The sequence below is a fragment of the Lonchura striata genome, chromosome 17 (genome assembly GCF_050655825.1).
Source record: "Lonchura striata isolate lonStrDom1 chromosome 17, ASM5065582v1, whole genome shotgun sequence".
Taxonomy (NCBI): domain Eukaryota; kingdom Metazoa; phylum Chordata; class Aves; order Passeriformes; family Estrildidae; genus Lonchura; species Lonchura striata.
The window spans coordinates 4,790,485-4,801,569 of NC_140719.1; the positions used below are offsets into that span (position 1 = coordinate 4,790,485).

The 11,085-nt window shown below is 45.1% G+C and overlaps 1 long non-coding RNA gene across 1 annotated transcript; it reads left to right on the forward strand.

Annotated features, from left to right (window-relative positions):
• The first annotated feature begins 4,600 nt into the window (after positions 1-4,600).
• Positions 4,601-7,532, forward strand: LOC146765858 (uncharacterized). Its single transcript, XR_014958799.1, has 2 exons — positions 4,601-4,977; positions 7,249-7,532. It is a non-coding gene; the product is annotated as an uncharacterized LOC146765858 (long non-coding RNA).
• The last annotated feature ends 3,553 nt before the right edge of the window (positions 7,533-11,085 follow it).

The window sequence follows — 11,085 nt, forward strand, 5'->3', positions numbered from 1 at the left end:
CAAGGCTTCTCTGCCTGTTGGAGGGGGAGAGCTCTTACTCACAGCTCTTAGCAGGGATCCATTCCCCACATCTCTTTACAGCTGAGACTCTCCAAGTGCTTTATAGATTTCAGAGGTAAATACCAACATCTTGACTTTACAGGAAACAGAGAGACATGCAAGAAGTGCTCTGACATGCCAGACTTTGCTCAGGCTTTGTCTGCAGCCCAGTGAAGATTCCACTGCAGTTAAAACAGGTTTGGGAGCTGGATGCAAGCAGCCTCAGCTGTGTCAGGATGCCCTGCAAGGGAGGACACTCAGCTGACATTTTCCTCTTCTGCTAACTCACGTTCACAGCCAAGATGAACAACTTCAAACCAGAAGATTTCTACACACTGCAGGGATGGCAAATCATCCTCTGGCTGCTGGAAACCAACCTTTGGGGAAGGGAAGACATGCCCAAGTCAGAAAGAAAAGCTGCATTCCCCTCAAGGTTTCGTTTCCTACCTACCACCCTATGCATGTGCTAATTTCCTCCTCCTCCTCCTCCCTGTGCTGTGCTATTGATTCCTGCCTTGCTCACTCTGTGGATTTGGGGAAGGATGAGGGACGTCCCCAGGGTAGGTCAGGATAAATCAGCACTCACTCCGTCTCTGCCGTGGCTTCTGCATCCCTTACTCGAGGTCTCCATTGCATCCTTGTTCCTGTCGCAATTTTTCTGCCAAATGCCATTTTTACCCTCCCCACACCTCCCGGGGGAGCTCTTATTTATGGCCAGTGCAACAAAACTGAGCGACACCAGCTGTTTCCCAGCCTGCAGCAGCACATCCATCATGGGGGGCTTTAGAGAAAGCCTTTTGTTTAATTATGGGATCACTCCTTTTCTCTCTCCACTCCCTTTCCCCTCCTGGCCTCCCTTTGCAGCACTCCAGCGAGGAGGCCAGGAGGTATTTCATTCTCTGCTGGCAACTCCAATGATTTTTGGATGTTCTCACTTCACCTTGCTGCTGGTGCAAACCCTTTTTCATTGCTCAGAACACTTAACACCTGTGAGGAGAGGGTAAAGGGTCCTTCTCTGCACAGGCAGTTTGGGAACAATAAATACCATCCTACAAATATTTTTGCAGAAGGACATGTAGTGACCCTGATTTCTGTCCTCTTCCCTCGTATGTAGTCAGGTTTTCTTTTGATAAGGAGGAAAACAAAAATCCTAAAGGTCTCACTGAAGGAGCATGAGAGAAATTTTCATGCTATCCTTTCCTATTTACTCAGTTTCTGATATGGCAGATGCCTTAAATGGTTTGGGGGATTTTGTTTGTTTTGCTTTTTGTTGTTTGTTTTGTTTTGTTTTCCACAGAGCCCACTGTCTGGAAATGCATCTTGAAGAAGACTGAAGTTCATCCTCTGTGGCTCAGACTCTGAAAAGTCACCCACCAGTGACAACATGCAGGTAAAACACCTTTTGGGCAAGTGCCTGCACAGGGGTGAATTCAACACCTCCCACTCCCTGGCAGAGCTTTTTTATTAGGAGACTTGTTTATTCTGAGAGTTATGAGGAGGAGGAGAAGCAGAATTTTCTTGTCTGAAGCTCTCAGAGCTAGAGAAATGGATGGTGCTGGGTGGAACATTTGGTTCCTCTGAGGCGCTGACATTGCCTTGGTGGTGATACGAGGCAACAGGAATGGAAATGCACTTCTCCAGGAGAGGGAAAAGCTTGTGAGCTCAGCTTCGACAATAATTCACCTGGCTGTGTGTCTGGCCCTGTGCCCCAGGATCCCTTCCCAGCTCTGCTTTGCATTTTGCAAATTGTTTCAAGAAGTGCCCGGTTTTCATGGGCCTGTCGCGGGGTGATGGATGGCTGGGGACGCCCAGCGAGGATATCTGTCTCCACCAAGGCTCTGTGAGTCAGCTACCCCGTGTCTAGCTGCTACTTTTCTGCCTTAAAAGCCTCAATATTCTCCACTCAGCTCACCTTCCTGCTCTTTCCTGGTCTCCAGATCCATTAGTCTGTCTGGGCTGGTACCCATTAAACTGCAGAACATGGGCTACTCTGAGCAATCTTATCAGAGCTGCTGCTTTTAAAGGCAGAAATAGTAAGAAACTGAGTCACCAGTGCAGGCAGTCTGGCACTTGGATTTAGACAGAAGTTTTGTCAAGGCTTGTTCTTGTTTGTGGAGAACCACAGAAGCTGCTGTGGACAGTATTTGATTGCTGTGCCAGTGGTGATTAATAAATAGTTGGCTAATGCAAACCAGCAGTGCCCTGGGTACAAAAGTCTGAGTTCTGCAATGTTGCTGGTACCCGTGGCCTCTGTGCCACCTCCCAGATGCAGAGAGGCTTCTATGGGGGGAAGAACTTACACCCCCAAGGGAGGAAACTGAGGCACAGGAGTTCAAACTGTGATGCCAGGTTGCTCAGGCAGTGCCTGGGGCAGGTAGATCTGCAGATGTGCCAAGAGGCTCATCCCTGATTGAGACATGTCTTAACCTGCTCTGTGAGTTTTTTTTCTGTACAATAATTTCCAGAGTGTTTTTTTCTGCTGTTGATAGTACTGAAAAAAAACCCTAAAATCCAAAAAACCCCTTTGAACCATGTTTGTTAGTGCAATGGCTGGGATGTGCTGCTGTGGTTTCAGTTGGTTTGGGGTGCAGGTGCCCACAGCCAGGTGCTGCCAGCCCTGGAGCTGTCCTGATTTGTCCCATCAGCACAGCTCTTGTCAAGTGTAAATGAGGCTGCAGGGAGGGGTGGGGACACCAGTGGGTTCCAAGTGCCTTCACAAAGCCCTGCTGAGCCAGCCATGATCAGAAGCATCCCTGTTCAGCTCAGCACTGTGGGAATCCAGAGCTTCCCTCTGGCTGCCCTGGGACCCTGGCGGGGGTCAGGAACCCCCCTGGACAGAGCCCCCAGAGACACTGTCTGTGATCTCTGTCCATGGAAAAGAGTTTTCAATCTCACAGGGTGAATTACAAGCTCTGAGTGTTTGATATAAGTAATAATTCAGTGTGGCACGGGTGCAAAAGTAAAATTTTAGGATTCTAGATGAGGGGTCCAAAGGGGACAAGCTGGAGGAAATTGGGTGTGCCTTGTCCTTTTTCTCCTTCTTCATGCCCTCCATGTCTCACTGTGGTGTTGGCATTTTTCTGTTGGTTCAGGCTGGGGACACACTGTCCAACGTAGGTGACAGATATTGGCACGTTCTTGTAAATCCAGCCCAGGGAGTTTCTGGTATTTAATGTTTGTCACATCCCACTGAGGGCAGAGCCCCACACGCTGCCCTGCAGGACAGAGCTGGGCAGGGCAGCAGAACATGTGAGAGATAAACAGAATAAACAACCTGGAAACCAGCACAGACCAATTATGGCTTCTGCTTTGGCAGCGGGGCTGACAGACAGAGAATTTCTACAATCTCAGAATCATCAATGCCTCAGATTCTGACACAGCACAAGCAGATCCCAGTGAGATTTCCCAGGCTGAGGGCAGTAATTTGAGAGTTACGGGGTCTGATGGGAAGGCAAGGTGGAATCTGCCTTTTATTCTGAATTTTCCCCCATGTTCATTTAAGACATAGCTGGATGGTTTCAGCCCTGAACCTTCTGGTTGTTCTGTGCCACCCTTATTCCTGTTTGCATACAGATTTATCTTAGATTAGATCCCACCTTTCCTTGAATCTATTTCTGTGCTTTCTTGTTTGCATCATCTGGTAAATTCCTTGCAATGCAGCTTTTCAGGAAGGAATGTTTTTTTCCTTCACAGTGTCAAAGAGAGAATTGTAGTTGATGTCTCTGGAAGCAAGAAAAGCAGTTTTAAAAATCTCAACTCTACCTCTGGGTTAAGAGTTAGAGTTTGCCTGGATTGCCATCCTCGAAAGCAGCTCTTCTACCCCTGGGAAAAAATTGCTTTGTCAGTTTAATTTTCTCTCAGCTCAGCAAAGCCATGGAAAACTGGCCAAGAGTTTTATTGGCACATTTGAGTAATAAAAAAATGAAATAATTAAAGAAAGCTATTCACCCTTTTAACTGATACAGCTCATGCTGGCCAAACATTTACATGTCCACTTGGCCTTTATATGAGAAGCTTTAAACCTGCAGTAACAGAGTGTTGAAATGAAGATGTGGGACCATAGGTGTGCCCCTGGCTTCAAGGACTCCCAGGTGAGGATTTGCTCACTGGTGACATCCCATCCATCAGCAATGCAGAGGTTTTGTCACAGTTCCCAGGAGGAAATTGTCACATAAATCAGGAAAGGTGGGGCCAGTCAAAATGTGGGACCTGTCAGTATTTCTTGTAAAATGAGGAGCTGCACACTGGGAAATGCTGGGGTTTGTGGCCTCATGTTAATTGAAAGAGAAAATAAAGCAGTTAATTCCCATTTTGGATGAGAAGGAGTGACTGGAGACCCTGCTCCCCCTCACCTCCTCCCCATGGCACATGATGTAGTTATTTTGGCATGTTCACATGATTTAGTTACTTCACACTTGGCCTCTGGGAATTACTGGTACAAATCCCTTTGCACTGGGTGGAAATACATAATCATTGGTGCCTGAAGATGAGTTTTTCTGCCCTCCCAGATGGTGTGGGAGGGACCCTGCTGGCTGGGCTGGCTCCTTGCCCAGCACAAGCCACAGCCCTGGGACATTCTGACTGTGAAGAATGCTCATTGCTTGTTTTTTTTTTTTTTTTGTTTGTTTTTTTTTTTTTTTAATGGGATCTTTTTAAAGTGTAGGGTTCTTTTAGTATTCTGTATTTTTTCTTAAATCCCTGCAAAGGTGCTGCCTTTGGCCGATGGGCTGCTAAAAGCCCTCACCTCCAGCCAGAAGAGCAGGTTTGAAAGATTTGCTGAGAGCTGTGGAATCAGATATGCCCAGAGAACCTGGGACTGGATTTTCACCATTAAAGCCAGTTTTCAGATGTGACCAGTCTGAATCCAGCATGAAAATTACTTCTGAGTTTCGAAGTCCTAATGAAAGCTGGAAACCTGCCTAAAAGGGCTGCTGTGTGGTGAGTGGTCCCAGGTTTTAATTGGTGTTCATGCAAGACCTTTTCACTCTTTGGGGAATTTGCTTTGAATGTGGATGAGATGTGGAAATTTGGAACTTTTGTATGGAACAGAAGTTGTCACATTTTTCAGATTCAGAACAGCCAAGAGTTTAATCCAGCCCATTTGTAATCCCTTCATTTAGATGGAATGAAACGTTTCGTCCTGATAAGGTCAAAGCATGAAAATATGAATATATTAAAATACCTGTCAAAATGAAGGTAATCAAATTGAGAACTGGAGCAAACACTGTTGAAATAATTCACTCGTTTCCCCCCACCCCCCCACTATAAATTTCAGTGCTGTGGACATATCCTTATGAAATGTTTTCATGGGAAAACTCTATTTTTCCAGTAGATAGCTACCCTGACCAACGTAATAAGATTTTGATCAGCTCTTGGAAAAATACAGGCTTTGGGAGAGTGATGCCTGAGGTTGCTCAGTGCTGCCATCAATCACATCTTGCCTCCAGGCTCGCTGGCAGAGGAAGCTCAGGCACTGCTGGTGTTGCTGCTGTGACCTCTGTCACTCAGAGGTCCCTGCTGACCCAAAGTTTGGGTTTGTGAGAGGGGCTGCACAGAGGCTGCTTGAAATCAGTGAATCCTAGAATAATTTGGGTTGGAAGGGATATTAAAAATTATCCTGTTCCACCCCCTGCCATGGCAGGGACACCTCCCACTGTCCCAGGCTGCTCCCAGCCCTGTCCAGCCTGGCCTTGGGATCCAGGGGCAGCCACAGCTGCTCTGGGCACCTGTGCCATTGTAAAATACTTCTTCTATCTAATCTAAATGGACCCTCTTTCAGTTCAAACCAGCACCCCTTTTCCTATCACAACAGGCTCTGCTAAAAATTGTGTCCCCAAGTTTTTACAAATCCCATTTAAACACTGGAAGGTGCTAGAAGGTCTCCCTGGAGCCTTCTCCGGGCAGAATAATCCCAGTTCTCTCAGCCTTTCCTCACAGCAGAGCTGCTCCATCCCTCTGATCATTTTTGTGGTCCCCTCTGGACCTGCTCCAACAGGTTGATGTCCCTCCTGTGCTGGGGATCCCAGCGATGCTCTGGGTGGGATCTCCCCAGAGCACCACAGAGATAATGGGATGTGAGAAATAGCCGCTCACTTTTCATAAATTAAGAAAGGTTTATTAAACCATGTCAAAAACCCAACAGAAGACTGAATAGAGAAAATATTGTGGTGCAGGAGCAGGGGATTTTCCCACCATGTGCTCGCCCACGCAATGGAGGTTTTGCCTTTTAACCCTCCAGTCCCCCCCAAAGTTCTGCCCATCGACTCCTTCGCTGTCCAGTGGTGGAGTTTACTTCCTCAAATCCTGATGTCACCCTAGTGACATGCCAACCCTCCCAAATATCACAACCCCAGCTGTACCTTGATAACAACTCAGGGGGTAAAAAAATACTTTTCTTAATCTATGTACATGATAGTTGTCTGTTAATTGTGAGTCAATCATCGCATTACTCATCTATCACATGGGATTTAATCCATAATTCTCCTCTGGCATGTCCATAAAAATCTTCTTGGGCTTATCAGACACTGTGGCAGGCACATTCTTCTCTCTTTCAGGAGTTTTTCATAGAGGAGCACAGAGAGAAATGAAAGAGAAAACAATTTCTATTTCTGCCCCTTGTTTTTCCCATGTAGAATGTGTTTGGAGAATTGTTTACCTGGGGTGATCCCTTGGTTGGATTCTGGTGAGGATTGTTTGAACCCGATGGCCAATCCAACCCACCTGGGGCTGGACTCTCAGAGAGGGTCACAAGTTGGGAGTTAGTTAGATATGGTAGTTAGAAAAAGTAAGTTTGTAGTTTTAGTATCTCCTTTAAATAGTACATTAATGTATTATAGTATAGTTATAATAAGGAAATCCTTCAGTCTTCTAAACTGGAGTCAGACATCATCATTTATCCCCACTGGGTTCATATTTACAATAAGACCCCATCTCTGAGGCTGCACGTGCTGTCCTGTCCCCTGTAGGACACTTGTTCAAGAGGAGGGAATGCAATTGTAAATGCACACCTGAAAATTGATCCAGGCTATAAAAGTCTACTATAAAATACAGTATTTTAATTGTGCCTCTCTCCTCCTCATTCCATGGCAATCAATTCTTTCTCCATCGAGGCCGTCTCTTCTCCTTTTCTGTCTCCACTTTGTCCCTCTTGGTCTGAATCCAAACTCAATGCATTTCCTTGCGAAACATCAACACTGTGTTCCCTTCCAGGGGTGCTCCCTGGCTGCCCTTTCCCAGCCACCAGCAGAATTTTCAGCGTGGAGGGGGATCTATAAAACATGACTCGTAAAGAGAAAGAGCTGGCATTTGACTCCTGAAGGGAAAGAGATGGTGGAGAGCTGAGAAGAAGATGGATGCCCCCCTCCCCGAAATATAAAGAAATATGTGCAGAAAATGGAAGAGATTTAAAGCAGCTATCAATCGGTCGCTGTTCCAGCTTTAAGAGCTGTTGAAACAACATAATAAAAGGCAATAAACAAGAGATTTACAACCTACCTGCTGGAAATTGCTCTCTGCAACTCTGGTGTGGGGTGAGCGCAGCGTGCCAGGCTGGGGGGAATCGCTGCCTGGCGAGTGCACGTGCCCCAAATTTGGGGCCCTGCACGTGGCCACAGCTCTTCCCTCCTTTTCCCTATCTCCATCCCCTCTCCTGTCCCTCTGAGCCCTCGTATTTATGGCTTTGGCATTTGGTGTGTTAAGGGCTTGGTTTTGTTCAGTTTGAGCAGTAAACCCAAGGCGATTTGTTGCGATCGATGGCAGCAGGCTGGAATTTTAAGGGCCAGGTATTTTACCATGGGGGCTGGACCCTCCAGCTAAATCTTGAAGGCAGGGAAGGTGAAAACACACAGTACTGCCTAGGGCAGCGTCGGGAAAGGCTTGTAAACCACTGGCACTTATTTAAATTCCAGGAAAATCACCAGAGTGGGGGGAATAAATCTACAAAAAACAAAACTTAAGTGAGAAGAAAGTGAGCGGCTTAACATGGAGATTTCTAATGCCTTCTTCAAGGCTGAAAATGTCCTTTTAAAGAAAACACAACTTTCACTCCTGCCCCAACGCACAGAGGGCTGAAACTGTAGACATTTGCAGAAAATTGTGGTGAGGCAGTGTGCGTCGGGCAGGATCTGGGCTGAGGTTTAAGGACCATGGACACAGCACAAGTACAACTCTGAAAGTCTGGGGAGACAACACAGCTAGAAAATGGGACGGGGAATGGACATTTACCTCCAAAACCCACTTGCAGGGAGAAGTGGTTCCACATTTCCTAGCCCTGGGTGTTGCTCTGCTTCTTTCCAAGCCACAGAGCTTTCCCTTGTAAATCAGTCTTCTCTCTTTCCTCCTCAGAGTTTTCCCTCCTGCCTGTCACTCCGGCTTTCCGGCCAGGAGTTCCAGGATTTTGTTTCACAAAGCACAGTCCCTGAGCCGTGACATGAGGAGCTCTGGCATATCTGATGCTGTTTGTTCTCCGGGAGGGAGGTGGGGGGAATGTGAGCAGGCTGAGAGGGGTAAATCAATCCACTTTCTGGAAGGAGGGATGCAGAGTGGCACCGTGCTGTAATCCAGCGGAGCCGGGGAGTGCTGGGGAGACAGATCTGGGACGGAGAGAGGAGGGGCTGCCCTAATCCTCTGCCCCTCCAAAATCCCCAGCATGGAACAAAGCCCTTGTTAGCAAATAAGGACGGGGGAGTGGTAGCAATAAGCGAAATAAATACCCTTAAATTCAGCTGTAATGAAAACCTGGGAGCCAGCACTGGAGTCTTTTCATAAACGCTGGGGAACAAGATTGTTCTAATTATAAAAGCCCAATCAGGGGGACCAGCAGGCATGAAACTATGGATTAATTCAGCTGCTTGAATGCCAGTGTGTGGCAGAGAGGCAGCAACAACCTCCTCCCTCCCTCCCTTCCCTACCCTACCCTGGAAGAGTTTGAAGGCTTTTTATTTGGTTTATTTGGCCTTGCTCTGGAAAGGTGTCCTGACAACACAAGGGGAAAGGGCCCAAAAACCAAGAGAAGAAAAAGCTTTGGTCCCAAGGCTTTCCCCCATGTGCTCAGAAACGTCTTCTTGGTGTTTCAGACTGTGGGAACGTGCAGAAACTTGTCTGTCCTCTGTTTTCTCCTATGTGTGTCCATCTCAGCAGGGTCATGGACCGTTCTCATCCATTCCCCTCCCTTTTGCCCCCTTCTCCTTCAAATTAGCTCCTGTCTCCATAAATGCAGTGAAAAAAAAGAAAAAGAAAAGCTAAATTTTTGAGGGCTGCAGGTTTGAAAACTGTCAGGAAAGGATTTGGATTCCTTGAAAGGAAGAAAACAACAATTTCCCTTCATTTCAAATTCAAGGGTCATGTGCCTCCAAAGCCATGTCTCCACAGGAAAATATTTAAGATCGATTAAATCATAACCCATGGTTTCTCTCAAACAGTTGTAGTTTCAGGGTTGGCTTTCTAAAACTTCTCTTGGAAACTCCAAAGGTTATGAAGTTCCTGCTTCACAAGAATCACAGAGAAATGGCTCAGTGTGAGTGCTCAGGAACTGCAGGAACATCTCCTTTTCTCCCCTAATCACAAGACTATGAAAAGACCTTCAGAGCTGGAAATTATCTTGGTGAAGACATTTTGGAATTCTGAGTGGGAGGCTGTTCCACACCTGTGGATTCTTGGAGAAAACCTTGTTGATGGTGGAGGAAAAGAATCCTCAAATGGAGGAGATTCCCACCCCAGGTCATTATTTCTACTTCCTCCTCTCCTGCCGCCTCTGGGGATTTCCCTTATTTCAATTTTTCGCTACATATATCACAAATAAAACCAAACCAAACCCCTACTCCTGTCCCAGCCATTTCTCCTGCTCCACCTGCAGCAGCCCAGTTTTGAGGCAAGAAGCACAGAATTAATGGGAATTCTGTAGATTTACAAACAAGCACTCAGAGACGAGACTGTGCCTATTTATCTCCTAATACAGTGGTTTAAAAAAAGTCCTTCTTTAATTGCATTTGGGATCTATTCTAACGATTTGCCCAGGAGAGTATTAAGATGTCAAGGCTTTTTCATTAGTAATATATCCCCAAACAAAATCTTTGTTAAGATAGGTTAAGGCAGTAAATAGACCATTAATTTACAGAACATAATTAGTACCTTGCAGTTATTCATGGAAATAGTTGGATTTCTTTTGTTGTTATTCAATGGCAAGATTTAAAACAAATACAGCAGAAGCAGGTCAAAAAACAGAGGCAAAAGCATCAAAGGTATTGATTAAAGTTTCAACAATAACCTTAACTCTGCAGCAGTACCCAAAACAACATCATTTACACCACCCAAATACATTCTCCCAGTGGTAAATAATGAACACAGAAAACAGCAGCAAGTTTTGAGCAAATATCAATACAGAGCTGTAAAATAACTCATTTTAAGGGCTAGGGACTATAGCCCACATCTAAAATTTGAAACAATATTGAGGCTCTTATTTTCCTAAGAGATTGTTGGTAATGTTAGTATGTCCAATGAAAATATTTTATTTGGTATTATTTATTTAATTGGCTCTATTATCTTTGCAACTGTGGCATCATTTTGATTAGGGAAACTGGAATAATTTATTTTGTAGTGTCCTCTACAGTCTCAGAATTTAAAACAAATAGATTTTTTTTCTAAAATTGTTTTTAATTGCTGATTATTAAAATGAAGAAATTTTCAGTTTACTTCAGATTGACTGAAAAAATGATTTTATGAAGATATGGATATCTTCTTATTAACAAATTTGATTTTACATGATCCGGAAATTAAGTCTGAGCCAATTTTAGTGTTTTATGTGTATTACTGCAACTTGCAAAGCACAATTGAATTTTCAGGGGTCAGGAGCTGTTCTCACAGGACAATAAGGCCATAAATCATGGTCAGTGCCCAACAGGTAAAATAGTAAAGGATGTTAGACAGCAATTAGTGCAGCACTTAGAAATAATAACGAATTATCAGATTGAAAAAAGTAAAAAATTATGTGCTGGACCAAGTAGTTCAAAGTTCAGCTGCATCATGAGATGAAGGAACTATTGCTTCTCT